The 22,973-nt window shown below is 36.0% G+C and overlaps 1 long non-coding RNA gene across 1 annotated transcript in view; it reads left to right on the forward strand.

Annotated features, from left to right (window-relative positions):
- Window positions 1-22,973, forward strand: part of LOC110261975 — an 82,764-nt gene that overhangs the window by 26,421 nt on the left and 33,370 nt on the right. Inside the window, exon 2 of the long non-coding RNA XR_002346382.1 lies at window positions 19,142-19,227. This is a non-coding gene — a long non-coding RNA (uncharacterized LOC110261975). The remainder of the gene's footprint in view (window positions 1-19,141; window positions 19,228-22,973) is intronic.

A 22,973-nucleotide genomic window follows, 5' to 3' on the forward strand; every position in this document is an offset into this window, starting at 1 on the left:
GGCTGGTGTTCCAAACCCATAGTCAGCTCAGGATTCTGGGGTAGGGGCTAGGGATGGAGGGCATGGACAGTGTTTGCCTTCAGCCATTGACCCACTCTCCTTAAAGTGTTGGGTAGTTAGTGCCTCTTTGTCTTCAACTTTAGATTCTGGTCACTGATTTGGGGGCACTAGGAAAAATTTCACTCAATAACATCACATATGCTTTACATGAAATCCCTCTGCTATTTATCTTTTAAGTTTGTGGATTTAAATCTTTAGTATGAAAAAGCAGTTAGCAGAGTTCCCGTTGTGGCTTAGTGGGTTGAGGACCTGACATTGTCTCTGTGAGGATGTGGGTTCGATCCCTGGCCTCACTCAGTGGGTTGAGAATCTGGCGTTGCCACAGGCTTCAGTGTAGGTTGCAGATGTATTTCAGGTCTGGTGTTGCTTTGGCTGAAGCGTAGGCCACAGCTGCATGTCCAATTGGTCTCCTAGCTCCTAGCCCTGGCCCTTCCAGGTGTCACAGGTGCAGCCCTAAAAAAAAAAAAAAAAGAAAAAGAAAAAAAAAAAAGTAGCGAGCAAGATTTTATTTTATTTTTTATTTGATGTCCACCTGAACTCTTCAGTTTACTTCTTTGTAAAATAAGAGAATTGTACTAAATTTATTTCTCACTCAGTGATTTTAGGAGATGGGAGAAGTAAATGCATAAAATAGTCAGATAAATGAGGGGCTGTGTAAGTTTAAAAGTGTCAGTTTTTTACCTGATATATTGACATCATTTGCCAAAAAAATTGCAGCAGGTCTTCTTGAAGCCAGTTACTAATCTCTGCTAGAGGGACTTTAATGTCCATTCCACATTTAATTATCCAAGTGACTATTCTCTTTGCCATTTAAAAAATATATGAGAGCATCTTTTCCCTGTCATAATTGGAAGTGGGTGCTACTAGTCTTTTAGTGAGAAGGGACCAGAAATATTATATATGCAAGTATCCTTAATTCCACATGATTTTCAAATGGCACACAGAGCATTTATATGGCGGAAAAACATTCTGTTCATATTTATTTGAACAGAAACTCAATTCTTTTTTTTTTTTTTAGTGAGAGTGATATAAAGACTTCTTGAATAATTTTACACATTTTTCTAGAAGCACACATTACTGTGTATGTGAGGTTCTACTGCCCTTTATTTTGTTGAAAATTTTACCCAGAATTGCCTAGTATCAGCCACCCTTTCACAAAATCATTTTATCCATAGCAAGTTATTCATAGAATTTGAGTGCCCAAAGCTTCATACCTGCATCAGGAACATTTATAGTTTTGCATTTATATAATTTTACAGACTGAGGCCAGCATTTGACTATTTCATAAGATCTCATGTAATTATACCTAAGAGTGTACATACTGAGCTTCAGAATTTTTTCCCTAACAAACTACTTTCTTATCATTTGTTCTTAAAATGCCAGATAGTTACTTGTATAGACACCCTCTATAAAACTAGGTGGATTTTCATATCTGTGATCTTTCATTTTGAGTGGTAAAGCATGTATTACAAACTATTTGCTATAAAAAGGGAAAGTTAGTGTGATAACACTGATCTACACCCGCTTTCAGAGATCGATAAAATTCTAAAGTCCCCAAAATCCCAGGTTACTTATATATGGTCGTATACAATTACCTGTTCACCGGTATGTATATCTGCAATGCCCTTTAGCTTGTCATTGTCCCCACACTATGAATTTCTTTTTTCTGAGTCCCCAGGGATTTAAAATATTCTGGTCTTATTGTAACATAGTGAAAACTTCAATCTGACACCAAGCTCCAGTGAACCTAGTCATTTGACGATTTCCTGAGTAGAGTTTTCAATTCTAGATTTAATAGGAGAGAAGTGCAGCTCCGTGAATACTGTCTATAGTCATTTTTATATTTTTATAAAATTCTTTTTTTTGCCATATAAAAACACTTATGAGAATGAGGAAATTTTAAAATTCAATCAAATAAATTGGAAACATCTTAAACGGCAAAGCATTTTCAACATTTTAAAAAGAATGTATCATTTAGTTTTCAAACACTTTTTCTTTCAAACTGAATTTCTAATTAGTGAGCACATGCCAAAAAGGTGATAATCTTAATGAGATACTCATTGATGTTTCATGGAATGAGATGGAACATCATCACACACACATATATATTTGCTCATATGTTGCCGAGAAAATCCTCATTATGCAAGATAACTGTCGCTTGTCACAACAAGTTTCCAAAGAAATTACAGGTGACATAGGGTTGCAAGAAGCCGTTTGTCTGATCTTTCCCCTTTCAGTTATTTACTTCCTTTTGTTTATCAGTGAATCTTCCTATTTGCTCACATCTTTAATTCCCTTTAATTACAAATAAAAAATGAGAGTGAGAGAGCTATTTCTACTATAGTTTTAAACTAAAAATTTGCTCATGCTACAAAAATTTGGTGAGCACCTGATAGAGATAAAAGATTGTTATTATCTATTATTGTCATGAATAGAAAGTGTGGGAGAGGACTTTTATCTGTTATTCCTCCCCATTCTGCAAATATAGAAACTGCTAATATATATTTTTTAAAGAATTTACATATATTGCACTTATTGAGTTCTGCAACAAAAATAAAGTGATTTTTAGGCCAGGCATTTCTGTATTTTCTATCTCCCTACTTTGAATTTTCATTATTTTTATATTATTTTCATCTCCTTTACACAGTTTTATATATTTGTGATATAATGGCTAAATTTGGAGACTGATAGAAAACCCAGATTGACACTGCATATAAACAGGAATAGGAGTTCCTGTTGTGGTTCAGTGGTAATGAACCTGACTAGTATCCATGAGGACACGGTTCATTCCCTGGCCTCACTCAGTGGGTTAAGGATCCAGAGTTGTTGTGAACTGTGGTGTAGGTCACAGATGTGGCTCGGATCTAGAGTGGCTGTGGCTGTGGTGTAGGCCAGCAGCTGCAGCTACAATTTAACCTCTAGCCTGGGAACTTCCATATGCTGTGGGTGTGGTACTAAAAAGCAACAAACAAACAAAGAAAATAGGAGTATAATCTAGAAGGAATACCTTTGTGTTGTTCATAACTGTTTCTATTTTGGATTATAATTATTAAGGGAATCTGCTAACAGAAGATTGTTTGTCAGAGGCTATAACCACAGTATTACATAACACACAGATTGCTCCTCCAGATAGCAACCTAGCTTGAAGAAAACTACAACTGAGGGGTGCTTAATCTAGAGTTCATGGCTGAAATTGTATGCAATATTTTAAGCATTTTTCTCTGTGTGTGTGTGTGTATGTGTGTGTGTGTGTGTGTGTATGTATGTATGAGATTGTTTGGCGGTGGGAGTATGGCTCATTTATTGTCTGAAATCTGATAGCCTGCGACCTTAAGGTCACTTGAAACCTCAGCTTTCTGCCTTTAGATAATTCCACAGGTAAAGATTTAATTTTCCCTATACTTTAAATATGTTGCTGAATAAACGAACCATCCCGCCTTTTAACTGATAGCTGCAATATATTGCTCTGGTTGTTAGAATCTGCCAACACTAGTGGCTTTGACAGGCTCTGCTCAAGTAAAGACTAGTTCCACTTCATTTTTAAGCCATTCAGCTTCACCCGAGTGACATTCCTGGAAGCTGCACATTTAATTTGTGCATTCTAATGATTTAATTTAGTAAACTTAATAAGCTTATCTCCAGTCAAAGATAATATGACATTTATATGACTCTAGGGTGTGTGATAGGACTGGATTCTTCTGGCTTAGGTTTCAGCCTAGACTCTGTTTTGTTGATATCAGTTACGAAAGTGAGTGTGAAACAAATCTACCCATGGAGATTTTAAAAGAAACTGATTAAGAACCTACTCTTTTATTTCTTGAATACCCTCATGTCCTTTGAGGCTCTCTAAGAGGATGACAGGGTGAAGAGGGGATTTTAGAAGAGGGGTTAGTAAAGGCATTTCTTTGGAGAGAGCTGTTGCCTTGCTTGACTATTCCATCTTCTTTTGATGGAGCAGCATTAGGAGCTGAGTTTCTTTCCAATCTCAAGCTTGAAGAGCATGGGCTTCTAGGTGCACAGTTGGTGACCTTTGAAACAGTCAGAAATTAAGCAAGTAAAGCAGAATAAGTTCTGAGGTCTTTCCTGCCCAGGAAATGCAGAGAAAGAGAGAAGACCTGACTACCAGCTTTGGTGGCTGCATTGGGATAGGCCCACCCACTCCAAGCTTGTCAAGGAAAAAGAGGTATTATTGTTTTTGGTGAACAAAGCTGGGATGTGCTATGAGGATTTTGGGGGGCTTGTCCAGCAGGGATCTGAGGAGGAAGGAATGAGGGGTGGAATATACTCTGGATGTCCCTGGTCCTGGGCAGAGGCACAAGGGGTCTACATAGGAGAAACAAAGCAACCCAGGACAAGGGCATTTCAGGCAAGAGGAGAAGCCTAAAACTATTCGGAAGCTCATAACATCAAGATCATGAGAGGAAGAGTCAGCTTTGATTATCTGCTCATTGCACTGAAGGCACCCAGAGTTTTACCCATCAATTCTGCCAAGATAGTACAAAGCCACCCAGTTAAGTATATCCTATAAGAAGACAAACAGCAGCTTGGAAGTAGAGAATGAGAGGAGCCAGGAGACAGCAGAAGGGCCAGTCACCACCCTCATCCACCTTCCTCGAGCTTTTAATTGTGGGAAGAAAGAGATTTCAAACAACATCAAGATGGGTGTTTTAAGTATAGAATGGATATTCTAATTACTGATGTGACATAGTATTTGCAAATTCAATTGAACATTTTGTGATCTATTTCCTAAGAATATACAAAAAAAGCCTTGGGACCTACCTGAACTTCCCTCCAGGACACAGGAAGATACTCTCCATTGTGTACTATTTAAAGGGATGGCGGGAGAACAAAAGAAAGTTGTGTTTTATTCATGTCTCAAGTTCTGTTTGTTCATTTTACTTGTGATGTTGCTTAAACTGGAATCCAGGCAATTAGCATTCATAGTGATAATTGATTCTTTTTTCATGCAAAATATTATTTTTTTTCAGTGCTGTAGATGACTAGATAGGTAGAGTCTAATAGTCCTTAGCTTTCAACAGACACATTTTAGTGTCCATTTTCACTATTAAAAAGATCAAGATTAAGTCACTTATGTTTAATCCTTGACATGTGTGCCATACTATTTCAGGTTATGATATGTTCATCTCAGAACTTAATGATTCTCAGAAGACTTTGGGTGCTTCTTGTGTTTGTGAGAGTGTGTCATTCAGGGTCAATTGCATGACTCCACACGACTGTGTTTCCCACCTCACTCACTGGAGATAGAAAACTCTGACTTTTAGAGACACTCTATCTGGAAGTCAAAAGGCGAAACTGGCTTCTAAATGAATTCAGCTAAATCACATTGAATATCAGATTTTAGTGACTTTCTCATGACTGTTTATCAGCTCTCTAAACTCCCAAATGACTCTTTAACTATTTGTTCCTCCTTTTTGTCTCCTTTTCTGTCAGGTCCCTTTTCTGGGATCACGGTTTCATCCCTGCATGGAGAAAGGTTGTCCACTTATTGTTAAATGTAGCCTGGTATCATTTAAGTATGTTTCCTTGATGATGGTGATGTCACTCAGGTACTTGGCCTACAAGGAACTAGCACAGTTTCACTTATTTCATTGTAATGGGTCCCCTTGGCTTTGAGGCTATAAACTAAAATACCATTGCAGTCTCCTCCAGCAATCTGAAACTTAATTATTCCATTCCAGGAAGCTGTCTGATAGCCCTGCAGAGACCTGCTTTTGCTCTAAGTGCAATCCCTTATTGTGTGACGAAATTACCTTTGTTTCTTGTTCTTTAAAAACAACAACAACAACAACAACAACAAAAAAAAAACCCACAATTATTTATAAATAGTGTTGAAAAGCATTTCTCAACACAACTTAATGGGTTATCACCACACATTTGATTTCAAGAATTTAGCTTGGATATTTCTTAGGGCTTTCTTTTTATTCTTTCCTGTATAATCATGATGAGTTCTTAAATACTATTCCAAGTACTGGGCATTGTGGGTAATGTGGTGTAAATTGCCAGGATAGCTGACTCAAGTCTTTTCTCCTCCTAAGTTTGGTATTATTTATTAAGTTTCATAGCTCAGATGACACATCTTATATGCCCATCTCTACCAATATATTTTTTTGCTGCTTAGAGCAAATTTAGTTTTCTAAACTGAAATTTCTAAGTGATTTTGCAGAAAGCAAAAGAGAGAAAGAGACAGATGAAGAGAAAGAGCCAAGATCAGAGATTTACAGTTGTTGTCATTTGCTACATAGTTATATGGAAATGGTCTCTAACATATTTAATGAGTGATGGAAATTTTCTTTTTAAATGTCACATCAATAATATTAAATGGTAAATAATAAGAATATTTTCACAATTTGAATGACAACCAAGGAAAATTCAGTTCATAGTCAAAAACAAGGTTGGAAAGCCAGAAACTCACAATATTATACAAAGGAATATTTGGGCTCTGTTCAACACTTTGGTCTATGGAGACTAATAGGAAACTTATTTCTTGCTTCTGTCTTGTATTCTTTAAAGACAAAGGGGTAGCACAAGCATGCACTGTTTTTCCTGTTAATAACATTTTCTTTCTATTGCTGGTCTCAGGCTTTGGAAAAAAATAGTGGTGAGGTTAAGAGAGAAAAAAGTGAGAGCCTGGCTTTGTTATACTCTACGTGTGCAAGTAGTTTTTGATTTTGTTCATTTCAGCCTAATGCTCTTATCTGTACAAGAAATTAAGTACATGAGAATTAATATGCTCCAGTTAATAGAGGAAGCAATAAAATATTACTGAAGAGAAAGGACCATGATCATGCACAAGCTTTATAGAAGTTTCCTTCCTATGTGGATGGGACATTTGTTTCTCTGGATTGGAGCCTCGCACAAAACAAGAATTAGATTTCCTTCATTTTCAGCTTGCAATTCTACTTCATTTAACAACTGGGGAATTGAGAAAGAAAAACAGAGACAGGGACAGACAATATTTGGAAAAAGAGCCAGAACGAAGCTGAATTCCACTTGTTTATTTTGGGTTTGGGAGAATGTGGAGAAAAAGAGATTGAATTTACACACACATAAACCGCAAACACTTTTTTTTTTTCCCTAAAACTCATTTTAGTTTATCCTCCTTGAACAAACTGAACAATATTTAGTGAAGCTGTGTCTTAGTCCCAGTGACCACTTTTAAATTACTGGATGGTCAGGGGAGAATTGATGAGCACATCAAAGACTGACAAGTCATAGCAGACCGAGCTGGTGGATGCAGGTTTCACATAATTTGTTGCTTCAACATGAAAAGTCCCCCATAAAATGAGTTGCTATACTTTCCAGACACATTAAAACATGTATATGTATTTGCATATGTTATTTTCTTAGCTTAGAGATAAACACAAGCTTATAAGATCACATATGGAAACGCCAATTTAAATAATCTTCCTAGGATCTAATATCAACTTTATGATTGAAGACTAATATATCAAAACATAAAGCCCGTATATTGTTACCACGTTATGTGAAGCATACTGTTTCCTACTCAAGGGTAACTAGTAGGTTAATATGAGATAATAGCCCTGAAAGAATTTTGAAAATATTTAGAAATTTCTGTAAACCTATAGCTTTGGTTTTTATTTTAATCATACTAAATTTCTTCCTCTTACTACCTCTCTAAAGATTATTCTCCATATTCAACAAAGTAAAACTTTTAATTTTAAGCAAGTGCCTTTCTATTATGAGGGCTGATTTTTTTTTTCAACAAATACTAATTAATGACATTCAGTGCTCTGTGACTAGGTTTGCTTCACTTCTGGTCCATCGACTGGAAGGCTTTGGGCAGGCAGATACAGATTTTGTGGTGTCTGAAGTTTCTAAAATTTTTTTTTTTTTTTGTCTTTTTTTTTGCTATTTCCTGGGCCACTCCGGTGGCATATGGAGGTTCCCAGGCTAGGGGTCCAATCGGAGCTGTAGCCACCAGCCTACGCCAGAGCCACAGCAACTCGGGATCTGAGCCACGTCTGCAACCTACACCACAGCTCACGGCAACGCCAGATCGTTAACCCACTGAGCAAGGGCAGGGACCGAACCCGCAACCTCATGGTTCCTAGTCGGATTCGAAATGGAAGTACACAGCTACAAATACATAACTCCAGAGACCCCTGCTAGGGTCTTGGAAGGGGTGTGACCTAGTGAGGGCCCTGAAATTTAATCCATGTTAACCTCCTAGTTAATCTCATCCTGATCCTTGATATCTAATGGAAAACATGGCTCTCTCATTCTTTCCAAAGAATGAGAAACAAATGGCATAAACCTGAAAAAAAAGAAAAGAATGCACACTCCTTTGGTTTTCAATATAAGTCTGAACAAAGTTTTCCTCAACTTTCCAGGAACAAATGGTGATAACTATGCCTTCGCCCACCTCCTTAGTGGCATTATTATGAGGACACAGTGTTTGGGGGTCAATTGAGCTAAATTATGGGTAGCAGGAGCTGAATCCTGCAGCAACAGGAAATGTATTATGGAGATATGGTCCAATACATGCAACTTAAGAGCCCACAAATATTGAGATAGTCTGGAGCTCAAACCAGGAGTGAACCATAAGGTATCAGAGCAGGGCAACTGAGGCCATGACAACTATTCACATGGTAACTGAGACTGGGTTTTGGTACCACACTTAGGGAACTCCTGCATCTTGGCCTTGCATTGTGCTATGACCTAAAGACATACAGAGGAGTGAATTTAAAATTCCCATTAGGGAATTTAAAACCTTGTGGAGAGGTACCTTCTTCAACAGGTAGCATTGAAATAACTGATTTCTAAATTATAAAAGCCTATGTAAAATCATGAAGTACCTTGAGTGATTATAATTTATTTACTTAATCAATTTGGAAATCACCCCACTCCTCCCCTCTACCTGAGACGTTTCTCTTGATTCAGGAGCATAACCTTGATTACCTCCATTGCCATTTAATCCAGTCTCTGGGCCATTTCAGTTTTTCACAGATTCTGGCTTGGTTCGCTTCTGGAAGTTGCACCTGGGGCAGAACTTGCTTTGCATGGTAAAGTTAGTGAGCCCAGGTTTGGATGTAAGAAAAATTAAAAATATTGCCAAGCTGCCTTCCCTATAGATGTGAAGGGATATCTCGCTTCATGATCTTGGGAAATAGGTTCTTGGCGTCCTTCTTCACAGAAGACAACCCTTCCCTAGAAGTTGCCCCATAGTCTCCAGAGAGAAGATGCCATCATAGCATTTTGGGCTCCTGGCAGCTGTGGATAACACCACTGACTTCCACGGGGTCAGGTGCAGACTTCGTCCATCAGCAGTGGAGGGGAGGAAAAAGTGTTCTACTGTCCTCTCACAGTCCCTGGCTGGGTCCGAAAATGAAACTGGAAAAAAACAATTAGCAAGAGTATACAAATTTATATAAGTTTTATGTGACATGGGAGCCTTATTTAGGAAATGAAGACCCAAAGAAACACACCTCAGTATTTTAACACTTAGTAGGTTTGATGAAGAATGCAGTCTTGTAGACATAGGTTAGGTCAGAGTAGGGGGTCAGTACAGCCAACTGGGGAAACTAAGCAAGACCTGTTCATATTCTCCTGGGTTTCCTTTGTCTTTGGAGATAAGGATGCTCTGTTCCTCCAGGTATATAGGGAGGGCAACTGTCACATAGGGATTTCACGGCCTGTTTCAAGGAAGAAGTGAAAGAGTGGGGAGTGGAGGTCAGAGTGACCTTTCTGTTTTTGCCATTTTGTTAAACTCCTTCAGCTGAAAATATTCGGTATGGCAAGGTGACATATTTCGGGGCAGCATGTCCTGAACCCCATTGGCAGCATTTGAAACATTCGATCACTCCCTTCTCCTTAAAATGCTTTCTTCTGATTTCTGGGATGAAATTATCTCTTGGTTCTCCTCTACCTAACGAGCTGTTCTTCCTGTGATCTGCTCTGTTGGTTTCATTCTTCCTAAGGTCTACACATTGGAGTGCTCGCTGCTCAGTCTTCAAGTTTTGTCCTGTCAACTCAACTACTCACTTCCAATGATATCCTCAGATTACGTATACAGCTTCAAGTATATGGATATTGTGATGTCTCTAAATTTATATTTCCAGCCTGAACCACTTTGATGAAATCCGGGCAAATCAAGTGCCATAGATATCTCCATTTAGATTTCTCAAATTTATATATCACAAATCGTGGTCCTGATATCCCTTCTTAAATTTACTTTTCTCACCTACAGTTCTCCCTGCTAGCAAAAGTCAATTCCGTTATTCTAGCTGCTCAGCCAAAAACTTGTAAGTCATCATTGGCTTCTTGCTTTCCTTAGTTCCTACCCTCTGTCTAAACCAACTTTATCATCTCTACGTTTGCCATCTATTATAGAATGTAATTCTTAATACCTCCAAAGGTACCATCCACATCCCAAACACCATCATTTCTTACCTGGACTTTTTGCAGTAGACTTATAACTCTCTCTGGAATCACCTTTGTCTCATTACAGATTAGTCTCTTTACACAGTTAGGGTGACTCTTTCCAACATGGCAGATTTTGTTATCCCCTACACAGCTCTACAGTGATGACCCATCTCCACAAGCCTAAAATCTAAAGTCCTAGTTATCTGGCTTCCATTTTAATGCTCTCAACCTCTATTCTCCTCCTTGTTTTCATAGATCCAGATATGCTGGCCAATTTGCAATTTTTTTGAACCTGTAAAACCTATAAAACATGTTTAATATCTTTGTACTTGTTATTCTATTTCATCATATATTTGAGTAGCTTATTTCCCACTTGATTCATAACTGTCACCAGAGAGGAGACAACACAACCTGAAATTATTCATCTTACCTTGATTTATTTTTCTTCATATAAGTTATTATCATTTAATGTATTACATATATTGTTTTCAGCTTTATTGGGATATAATCAATATATAACAGCATAAGTTTAAGGTATATGATATAGTGATTCAATACATTTCATTTTGCAAAATAACCATCACAATAGGGTTACTTAACCCCTTTATCACCTCACATAATTACTGGTTCTTTTTCGTGATGAAAACATTTAAGATCTACTCTCTTAGGTATTTTCAAATATATAATACAGCATTGTTAACTATAGTCACCATGCTGTGCATTAGATTCCCAGAAAATTTTAATATTATGACTAGAAGTTTGTACCTACCCTATGACTATCATATACCACTTACCTCATCCTCAGCTCCTGGCATTTTACTTTCTTTTTCTGTAAGTGTGACTTTTTTCTTTTTCTTTTTCTAGATTCCACAAAATAGTGATATTATACAGTATTTATCTTATTCTTTCTGACTTACTTCATTTAGTATAGCCCCCTCGAGTTCTGTTCATGTTGTTACAAATGGTAAAATGTCCTTTCTCTTGGCTGAATAATATTTCGTTGTATGTATATACTTTATCTTCTTTATCTACTCACCCACTGATGAACTCTTATGTTGTTTACATATCTTGGCTATGGTGAATATTGCTGCAATCAACAGGGGAATGCAGATATCTTTTTGGGGTCCTGATTTTTTAGAAGTGGACTTCTGGATTATATGGTAGTTCTATATTTGGTTTTCTGAGGAATCTCCACGTTGTTTTCGATGGTGGCTGAACCAATATACATCCCCAGTAACAGTATTCAAGTGTTCCCATTTCCCCTCATTCTTGCCAACATTTCTTATCTCTTGTCCTTTTGATAACAGCCATTCAAAGAGATGTGAAATGTCATCTCACTGTCATTTCAATTTGTGTTTCCCTGATGATTAGTGATGTTGAGTATCCTTTCATTTATATCTTGGCCATTTGGTTGTCTTTTTTTGGAAAAATGTCTATTCATATACTTTGCCTTCTTTTAAATCAGATTGTTTATGTTTTTGCTATTGAGTTATATGAGTTCTGACATATTTTAGATGTTAGCCTCTTCTCAGATATATGATTTACAAATATTTTCTTCCACTACATAAGTTGCCTTTTTATTTTATTGATTGTTTCTTTTTCTGTGCATTTTAGTTTGATATAACCTCATTTGTTTATTTTTGCTTTTGTTTCTTGTGCCTTTGTTGTCAGCTTCAAAAACTCATCTCCAAGCCCAGTATCATGGAAGTTTTCCCCTACATTTCCTGCTAGGAGTTTTATAGTTTTCTGACTTATGTTTAAGTTTTTAATCAGTTTTGAGTTAATTCCTGCTTGTGCTATAAGGTAGAGATGTGTCATGTCATGTGATTATCCAGTTTTCTCCATCTTATATTGAAGAAGCTTATCTTTTCCTCATTGATTATTTTGGCTGCCTTGTCAAATAAATATCAGTTGCCCTTATGTGTGAAGGTGTACTTCTGGGCTTTTGAATCTGTCCCATTGTTTATGTATCTATTTTTATGCCAGTTCCTTACTGTTTTGATAAATATAGTTTTCAAATATAGTTTGAAATCAGGAGGTGCGATGCTTCCAGCTTTGTTCTTTCTCAGGATTACTTTGCTTATTTAGGATTTCTGTGGTTCCACATAAATATTAGAATTGTTTTTACTGTGAAAAATGCCATTGGAATTTTGACAGGAATTGCATTGAATCTATAGACGCCTCTGAGCGGTATGGACATTTTAACAATATTAATAATATTTGTTAAAACTATATAAAATTATGAATAATATTTATTAAGTTGTCTTAATGGATGCTTAAAAAGATTGGGAAAAATAATTCCATTATCCATCTTATATAAAACTGAGTGGTAAAGTATTTCCATGTGGCTTAGTGGATTAAGGACCCAACATTGTCCCTGGCCTTGCTCAGTGAGTTAAGGACCTGGCATTTCTTCAAGTTGTGGAGTAGGTCACAGATGTGGCTCAGACCCAGTGTTGCCATGGCTGTGGCATAGGCCTCAGCTGCAGCTCCGATTCAATTTCTAGCACAGGAATTTCCATATGCCACAGGTACAGCCATAAGAAAATAAATAAATAAAATGGAGTGTTAATATATATTCAGGAAAAGGTTTCTAAAACATCTACTACAAATGAGAGGGGCTATTTTACAGACAGTGTAGATAACACAATGAAGAGTATCTGGCTGGCTGTCTGGCTCTGCCATCTTCCACATGAAGATGCAGAAGTGTGCATGAAGACGACTGTGTCAGTTTGGTTGGTCTCTTGTTACTGTTGGTATATTTCCTTTTTAACTTTAACAGATTTTATTTGAATAGATGGCATGTGGACATATTTCTGTGATGGCCTGGTGTTGCTAACTTGGTTTACAAACACCAAGGACATTAGATTTAGAAGCTGCCAAGGCATTCAGCACCCATGAGGCTCTTTTTGGTTTGTGTCAGCTATTGCTTCTCAGGTGGGTATAATGATGGTTCTTTCTAGAACTTGACAGTTGTATTTCTAGTATATGTGGAGTGTTTCTAACTGCTTTCAGTTATAGGCTTAATCTTGGAGTAACAAAAATCTTATTTTTTCCCCTGGGGCCTTCAACACTTCAACATGTGGGATCAGAAACTGTCTTTTTTTAAGATGTGAGAGAAATTGCAAGTATAACTAAACAATTTTGGGAAATATAATCTGTGAAAACAGTTTTATTATTCAACACTTCTGAAATGTGAAAATGAAATAAATGGAAAAAAAACCCCAAAAGCACCACAGGACTGAATAGTTTGTAAAATATATGGAGGAATTAACTAAGGCTTGCATGTTCTGTGTGGCTTCAGATACTTAACATGGAGCCACTAGGGAAGAGAGTGTAAGCAAATAGCTTCATGCCTGTATGCCAGGAAAATCACCCTATGAATACTGAGTTGTCTGTATCTCACCAATGTGCAGAATTTGTCAAATTTCTTAAACTTACATTTGTACGAAGTCTCTATAGAACAGTTGTTTGACTTTCTTAGTTTTTTATTCCGTTTTAGGTATATGTTTACACATTCTGATGGAGTTGAAAGGCAATTCAAATATATTTTATAATTCCAAAATATTCTTGCAGGAGAAAATGTCACACCCTAAAGTTCAGAAAGATTGAAAAAAAAGTCCAAAAAAAATCTTTAAACTTCTTTCTAAGGAAGTGAAAATTAAGATCAATTCATCAGTCAATGATTTAAAGTCTAAATCCTAATTTAGTTAACTTTAAGTCATCAATACATATGAGCAGTTTTATTGAGTACATATTAATCTTTTAAAATATATTAAATGCTTTTAAATTTCTGGTTCTCTCTACTATAATTTAGATTAGATATTAGCTAGAGGGTAGACATAAGATGATAAGCCCTTTAATGAATATATATTTACCTCACATATGTTTTCTGCTTTCTGAAATAACCTCCAATTTATATAGATTTGCAGTATAATTTGACAATGCTTGACATAACGCTTGGCATCTGATGCTTTTTAGTCTGGATTCTAGGTCACAAGCCACAATAACAATACCTGGCTAACTTATCAGAAAAGAAATTCCTTGGAAGTACATCAGGCCATCACTTATAGACTTGATGAGAAGATTGGAGAATCAGGCTTGGAGAATGAGCAGAAAACAAGGAAACATCAGCATTAAAATTTCCAGCGCTGGTCACATTGCAGTGTTGTCCAATCTGGTCTCTGTGACAAAAGAACATTGCTGCTGCTTCCAGTTGCCCCTGGGAACATATTAGAGACCATACCTCTGTCTTCACACCACAAGCTTTACATCCATCCCAAGAGTCAGTATCCTAGGTCACAGCATTCAGTTGACAGATACTAAGTCAAGTGCCTAGATCTTTATTGCCAAGGTTATGGAGAGACAGGATTTGATTCCCATCATCCTGACAATTTACAATCCAAACAATGCTTAAATGATGGAAGAATCCCTTCCACTAAATAAGAAGAAAGTTTTAATAAAGAGAAACTGAAGACAAACAGATATCCTCTAAACTTGGCAGTCTATGATATATAGACAGTTAATGATTGTTATTCATGGTTGTCACTTTCTATAAAGTCTCCTTGAATACTGAGTTAGCCAATATTAGTCCTTGCAATTAGGGGAAAAATACAGGGTTAAGGTTCCTGTGAGCCTCTAGTTACAACATTTCATCAGTGAATCAGTGTATAACTTTTCCTTTATTTGTTTTTGTGTTTCAAGACACCCTATTTAACATATTTTGTTGGTTCATTAACCTTGGGCTCATGGCCAGCAATCCTGTACTGATAGCCTGAATGAAGCTTGCCTAACACCTGTATTTTCTCTCTAAGGAATGTCACAGCCTTCTTGACTTTTGTAACACCAGATAGCACTTTAGCGCTATGCTTGGGGGTCATTTTAAACACCAAAATCATCAACGAAAAGCACAAAAATGCAAACAGAGTGGTGCTAAATAAACTGTGAAAAGGACAATTGTTTATAGTATGAGAACTAAAACTAGAAGGTGGAGTGTTGCCTTGTTCAATTTCCAAAGGGAATGCCAATGCTGGCAGCTGAAGATCTTCACTGCTCTGTGCTTGAGTATGTCTGCAAATGATAGAAAGAATGCCACAAGAATTGATTTTGGGGTTACAAATACATTTTAGCAAGTAGATGAATCAACAAATGTGAAATTTGTTAATAATGATGATAGACTCTGTGTGTATATGTGAATTAACAAGTAGTGCCATAATTTTTCAAACTGTAAAGCATACACATACATATAAAAATTTAAATTATAGTAGGGCAAGTCAATGATCTAACATACCTGCAATTTCTGTCTTGGCATAGGTACCATTCAACATTTAAAATTCTTGGTATATTTCTATTATTAGATAAATGTGTTAATGTGAGAAGTTATATATCTCTTCTCTATTTGGTCATCCAGGTTAACTGCTACTACTTTGAAAACCTTTTTACATCTATGAATTAACTTGACACTTTTTGAGTTTTAGTTTTGCTCCACTATGTCAAAATCTCTTAGTCATTATTAAAGTATTGATAACAAAAAGCTAGTATTCAAGTCCTGTATGCTGTCTCCAATTTCTAAACTACTCTTAAAGGTAATTATCTAATTAATTGCTCTCCTTTGTTCAAGGATACTCAGATTAAAATAATTTTTTTTTCATTTACACATCTGATGAGTTGGATAGACCTCATCAATCAAATGACTCTCTGAACATCTGGCGAATTAAAGATATCAAAATATAAATAAGGCTAATTCCTCTCCACATTCCCACCTTTGGTTTCTTTCTGGACATTGGTAGAAAGTTGGTATGGCTTAGTGCTCTCAGTACTTGAATATTTTCAATCTTTTTCAGCTTTTTCTTGGATCACTGATTTTGATCTTTGGTTTATATCAATGAAGATAATACTACAAAATTTATTTTATGATGAAATGAGAAAGAACCATCATGTCCAAAAACCATGTTCAAACCATGTTCTAACCATGTTCTGGGTGGAAAATTTGCCAGCCCCATAGTTAATGTTGGCATTGTTGGTAACTCTGGCAAAGGTGGGCCAGAAAGATAGTGTTAGGATTGATTTGAAGTGAAGGTTTGGGTCAAAGATAGAGGAGGCGGCTTTTATATCAACATGAACAGACAAATCACAATAGGTAGGAGTGGTCTGGCAGACACCTCAGTTTTAGACTCTGAAGAGACTCTTGAAATAAACAGTAAAATTCAACATCTAAGAATTCCAGAGAATGAATACAATTGGTTTTAGAAACTGCACTCCGCTTGGCCTATGTTCCATTTTATACTACTTCCTAGAAGTGGATAGGCTCAGGTCTTGAGATAGCATTTTAAGCAAGAAAGAGGTCGGGAGCTTGCAGGGTAAGGTCAGACATGTTAAAATAATCTTTTGAAAATAATAGGTCTACAATAAAATTAGGTACAAGTGTATGAATTTCTGAAGGAAAGTGAATTCAGTTCTTGGAAAATAATAAAGAAAGATGGCAAAGACTCTAAGACCTAATATTTCATATAGTCATTTATGTGAAGTAAAAGCAATTTTTCATGTCCCAAAAGAAAAAAGAAATACCATAATTCATTAATTCTAAAATGCACTTTTTCCACATTTTTGACATTCTCTGAAACCTGGAAACATCTCACAATTTAATGGCATCCTACAATTAAAACTGAATAATTTTTTCCTTCATGAAACATAAAATAATGAGGCATATTACAATTGAAGATAATTTAGATTTGTTTAAATATGGTAATATGTCTTAAATTTAGAAACAGGTATTCATTAATCAAAGTAATATTAATAAGCTATAGAAAATAAACACTTAAAAATAAATTTAACATAACACTTTCAACTTAAACCTAGGGATCAGTGGACACTTGACCCTTTTCAAGGGTCAACTTTCTGTTATTATGTACAAATTATTTTGTATATGTGTATGTGTATTTTTCTCTATAAAGAGTCTATAGTTTTCATCCAGTTCTAAGTCAGTATTCAAAAACCAAAAAACATCTTAAATAATTAAGATGATTAATTTTAATATTCCAAATAATTACATTGTAGATATTTTATAATTATTACATTAAATAATTTATATAGATAAACTTTTTAATTTTTTTGATTCATTACTCTCCTAATATCACATAGATTAACAGACATGAATCCACCTAAATTTGTAGTAGAGGCCATAACTTATACACAGGAAAATTAGGAAGGACCCTCTACTGTTCAAATCTCAAGTATATCCCTATATTACATTATAGTTCTTAGAGAAAGTGTCAATATCATATTGGCATTTAAAAAAATAAACATCAAACTTCATAATTTAGAACAATTTCTTCTAATTTTAAAAAACTTTTTTTCCCAAAATACATGCAATGGGAAGAAAAAAAATCAAACAAAATTGAACTATATTCATGCTCTCATTTTAGTGGGAAGAGAAGCATTCATTAGGGGTAGATTTTTTGAGACAAACTTAGAATTAACAGAATTTTTTTGGTTATGAACTTCAAAAGCCAGCTTGCTTTGGAGAGGTGACAAAAATTATATATTCTTTCTTCAAAACAATAACAGGAAATTTGAGTTATTCTTTGCTTATTAAAAAGTTAAGAGGGTAGACTTTGGTTTGCCGCAAAGGACTCAAGGCATAGGGGAAAGGGTGACCCTAAAGGGGAAGGACAGTGTGAGAAACCAGGAAAAAAAGGAAAGGAACTTGACAGGAACTTGAGTAAGAGATTCTTTGTGGCTAGGAATTTAAGAAAAATAATGGCTGCCATCCCATTTTTAATCTTTGTTTTGTTGTTCTGTAGTAATGATGTTCTGGTATACCAGGGATTTGGTAGAAGTTTCAGACAACAGCATTATGTTAGTTGCACCTTGGGAATGAAATAGAGGCCATGAAGAAATGTTTGAGTGTGTAGTCCTTGTAGCCGGGCTTGCCTAGGTTCAAACTGTGGCTCCACATGTGAGTACCAGCCTCTCTGGGCTTCATTTACCTTAGCTCCAAAATGGGAGCAACGTGTGCTTAATCCATAGAGTTGTTTTCAGGATTAAATCAATTAATGCATATAAAGTTTTTTTTCAGTCATGAGGTTTTTTTTTTTTTGGCAATAGCATTCAATAACTTGATGTTGGATCTCAGTGTCCAGGGCAGGTATCAAACTTGGGCCACAGCAGTGTAAACCCACTAGACCACCAGGGAACTCCTCATACATATTCTAAAGCTCTTATACTGCTAGGGGTAATATAAAAATTATATCAAATTTTGGCGTAACATCACAGATAGAGAACTGGAGCAACCTGAGGTGGCACAGGGTCTTACTAAGTAATTTAAATTGAACCAGGAGCAAGGATTTAGAGTAAAGCATCCATGCAAGTCTAAGACTCCCTTCTGGTAGTGCCCTTTCTAATCCTGTGTGGTGCCTCAGGAAATTTTGAATAGTGGGGGGAAGAATGAACCTGTTCCAGTTTGATGGAATGGAGGCTTGAGTTCATTTTTATAAAACTATTACTAAAGGGTAACTCTGGAAGGCTGCATGACTTTAGAATGTTCTGGTTATAATATGCAACATAGAAAATGAAATACCCCAGTCATCACGCTCCTCCGCAATATCCTCTGTTGAGAATTTAATGTATAGAATATCCTTTTTTTCATAGTCCTAGTAAAATTATTTCATTTTTGAAGGAAGAAGAATATGTGGCCCTCCAGTCATTTTCATTTCGTGGAATTGACCAGTGTGAAAATACCCCTCTGTTTTCACTGCAGTTGAGGTAAGCTGCTGCTTTGAAAATTAGGAGTTAGAGTGTTACCGAACCAAACTTGGGTCGGCTCCCCCATGTGAGCACAGCCAGTGTACTGACACTGGATTACGGTGAATGAAGGTGTAGCATTTATTGCAGGACACCATCTAGGAGTCCAGGGCAACTAGTGCTCAGAAATACCTGAACCCCCGATGAGTTTAAAGGCAAGTTGAGACAGGTGGGGTTGCCAGGTATGTGAACAGCTCAGGCACAACTTTCTGGCTGATGGTGAGCTAACAGAACAGTGTTAGTGAATATTATCAAATCCTTAGGTTCTCCTAGCTGGGGTCTGTGTGCTCATGGTCATCAAGTAGTTAATGTCTCCCATTTGGTCGGGGTCAAAGTATCTGAAAAACAACTCAGGAAACTTGCATTAGATACTGTTACCCAGGTCCTTCAGAGAGGAGCTAAAGCAGAGAACGAGGGGCAGGGGTCTGTCCTGAGAAGGCCTCATAGAGTCCTGCTCAGTTATGATTGGTCTTCTGGTTTTAACCTGCATTATTCTATGTAAATGGCTTTATATCTCAAGAACTCAATTCATCAAATTTTAAATGAAAGTATTTAGCTAAATCATCCCTAAATCACCTTCTGTATGTACAATTATAAAATTTTAAGTGTTCAATAACAATTTAACAATTGTTAATTGGATTATTGGATTATAACAAAAGTGTTTTCACTTTACTTTTTCTTCTTTTTGACAATTGTTGTTTAAACGTTCATACTCAACAACCTCTAGTTTTCACCAAGTCACAAGTCTAAACATTTCAGATTAACTGAGAATGTAATTTTTAATGATTCTTCCCTATATTGGGTTGTATACATCTCGGTTGTATACATCTCATTTTTATTTATTTGCATACGTCTTCATTCTTTTAATTGTGAAAGGTTTGATGAGAGGCTGAGTTTTTAATCCATTAACTATACTGTTGTGAAGATACTCATGACAGTCTCTGTAGACTGGAGGTCATTTGATATAAGCAGACTGACTTGCCTTACTTATTTTTAAAAAGCCTCAGTCAGAACGACCAATGTATGATAAATAATTGGTGTTATTAATTTATTTATGTATTTTGTCTTTTTATTGCCACACCCATGGCTTATGGAGGTTCTCAGGCTAGGGGGCGAATCAGAGTTACAGCTGCTGGCCCACACCACTGCCACAACAATGAGGGATCCGAGCTGCATCTGTGACTTAGACCACAGCTCACAGCAACGCTGGATTTTTAACCCACTGAGCAAGGACACAGATTGAACCTGCATCCTCATGGATACTAGTCATGTTCATTACTGCTGAACTAGAATGATTACTCCAACAATTGGCCTTATAACTGGTGGTGGCAGTGGAAAAGGAAGTAAATATATCTGTAACGTAATCTGGTGAAAATAAAAGAAGGGGTTGATCAGAGATTACACTAGATAAAGCACTAATTTCTAGAAATCCTTTTTATCCAACTCCCTATAGATTTTGCCTTGGTTATCCTTTACCACCCAATCTGCAGTTGTAATATAACTTCTAGAAGCAAATGTTCTTTCGAATGAGTAGAGCATAAAGACATTATTCATTTAATTCTTGATATTTAAGTTATGATGCTTGTTTCGTGGCATCAGGACTGGTAAACTGAGCCCATTTTGGGAAATATTATGCAAATCTAGAGTTGGAAGAGCCCATGGAAACTAGACAATGGAATGAGAATTACAGACACATAGGTGGCGGTACTGTTGGGATGACGTGAATGGTGCTAGAGAGAAGAGGAGCTAATACACACCTCTCTGAAAATTTCTTCTGAGTTTTATATTTGCCCTGAAAGCTGGCCCCCAATCTAAATTCCTAAGGAAACTAGGCTAATTCAAAATGTAGATGCTCTAGTCTGAGATGCTTTGAATTTATAAATTCAGCTCAAGGCATTTGCTCTCTCTATATGTTATTTTAGGATTATGATGCCAGATGTTTCTTGTGCAGGATGCTGGCAATGAAATTCTTCACATATTTACCTTTCGATTTTTATCTGGGAGGCTTTGACTGAATGCCACATGACTGGAATTAAAATAAATACACAATCCAATTTTTTAAACTTAAAATTTAACAACTCCTCTCACAGAGATATCCATATTAAACTTAATGTCATTGATAGTAGGCAGTTTTCTCAATTCGTGTTATTTTATCTTGTCTGCAATCATACCCTGTGAAATAAAATTAAGAATATATAATTACAGTCCTCTTGGTAGACTGTTGACTATTTTGAGTTAAAAAGCATTCTGTGCTGGCAGCAGAAACACAGCAGCAGTGGTCTAATTTCCTCTAATCCACTAGGTGCCTGCTTAATTACAACCTTCCATTTACTAGCTCTTTGGCTGTGTTCCATCTTTGCTTGTATATTTTTTTCATTCAGTTTATTGTCCATTTCTATTTCACCGAGTAACATATAATACAGACTGTGCATGTTTTGTTTCCTAGCTTGCTCAGATTCAGTTGAGTCATTTCTGTATTTTGTTATGGAATTGATTTTAACTTTTTTTTTGACTCAGAGAAGAAAGACATTTATAATAAAGTTTAGTATTTAAGAGGTCTTTTTTTTTTTAAATGTCAGAACATGATGGGAAATAATAGGAGTTTAAAAATTATTTCAGCTCTCAAATTGATGAGTTAGGTGGTAGACACTGAATGAAAAAATAGAGAGATGTTGATGGAAGTGTTTTGTTGTCATAAAATGTATTTTGTTAATTAGTTTTAATGAAAGAAAAAACTCAAAACTAGTTTTCAAAACCATCTTATGTTTGCATAATAATCAGATGATTTTTCAAACAAATCAAATACTGAAGTCAATAAATGAAAAATACAAAATTTATTCATTTAATACACGATGAGTGTTTAAGTACTTATTTATTTAAGCACTTATTGTTTAGGTACTTATGCATTTAATTGTATACATAAAATATATAGAGTTTATATGCAGCTGTTTATATACACCACCATTTTGTGTGGTGTTAAAAATATACAGGATATGTTAGATTCAACAGAATCAATTATACTGGGTTTTGTTTACAATAAATTGATTCAACTTACTTAAATTGTAATCTACATGAGGGCAGGGATCTTGTCTAATATTTTTAGCACCATAGTCTGATACTGGTGATAAATAAGTGCCTGGCAGTGGATATGAGGATTTACGTAAATTTTTCCTACACAGGCATAAAGAGATATACAAGTACAGATTTAACAATAGTACAAGGCCAGATATATGCAGTTAAATTTGGCCAAATGCAGAATGAGTTTAATCTTATGAAGGCTATTGTTAGAAGTTAGGAGAAGACAAAATCAGGAAGTTTAGAGAGAAGCAGAGACCAAGAAATCTATCTAGAATCTAATAAGTCAAGTGTTAGCTTTTTTAAATTAAAAAAAGGTCAAAACACAAATGCTAGCTTTTTTTAGATTAAAAAAATGATGGCTAAGAGTTAGGGGAGGTATCAAATGGAAAGGGGACCAAAGGATTACTTTTGAGTGATGATCTCTTCTGTATCTAGATTGTAGTTGTGGTTACATGTGTATAACATTTGCTGAAAGTCCTGAACTATTCACTTAAATGATATTCATCAATATGGTTGATTTTTAAGTATTCATACATAGGTAAATAGATAGATAGATGATGCTTGATAATGTGCCTTTTAAAAACTTTAGCTAGGGAGATACCTCATGGCTCAGTGTGTTAAGGATCTGT

This window comes from Sus scrofa, chromosome 8 (genome assembly GCF_000003025.6).
Source record: "Sus scrofa isolate TJ Tabasco breed Duroc chromosome 8, Sscrofa11.1, whole genome shotgun sequence".
Classification (NCBI taxonomy): Eukaryota; Metazoa; Chordata; class Mammalia; order Artiodactyla; family Suidae; genus Sus; species Sus scrofa.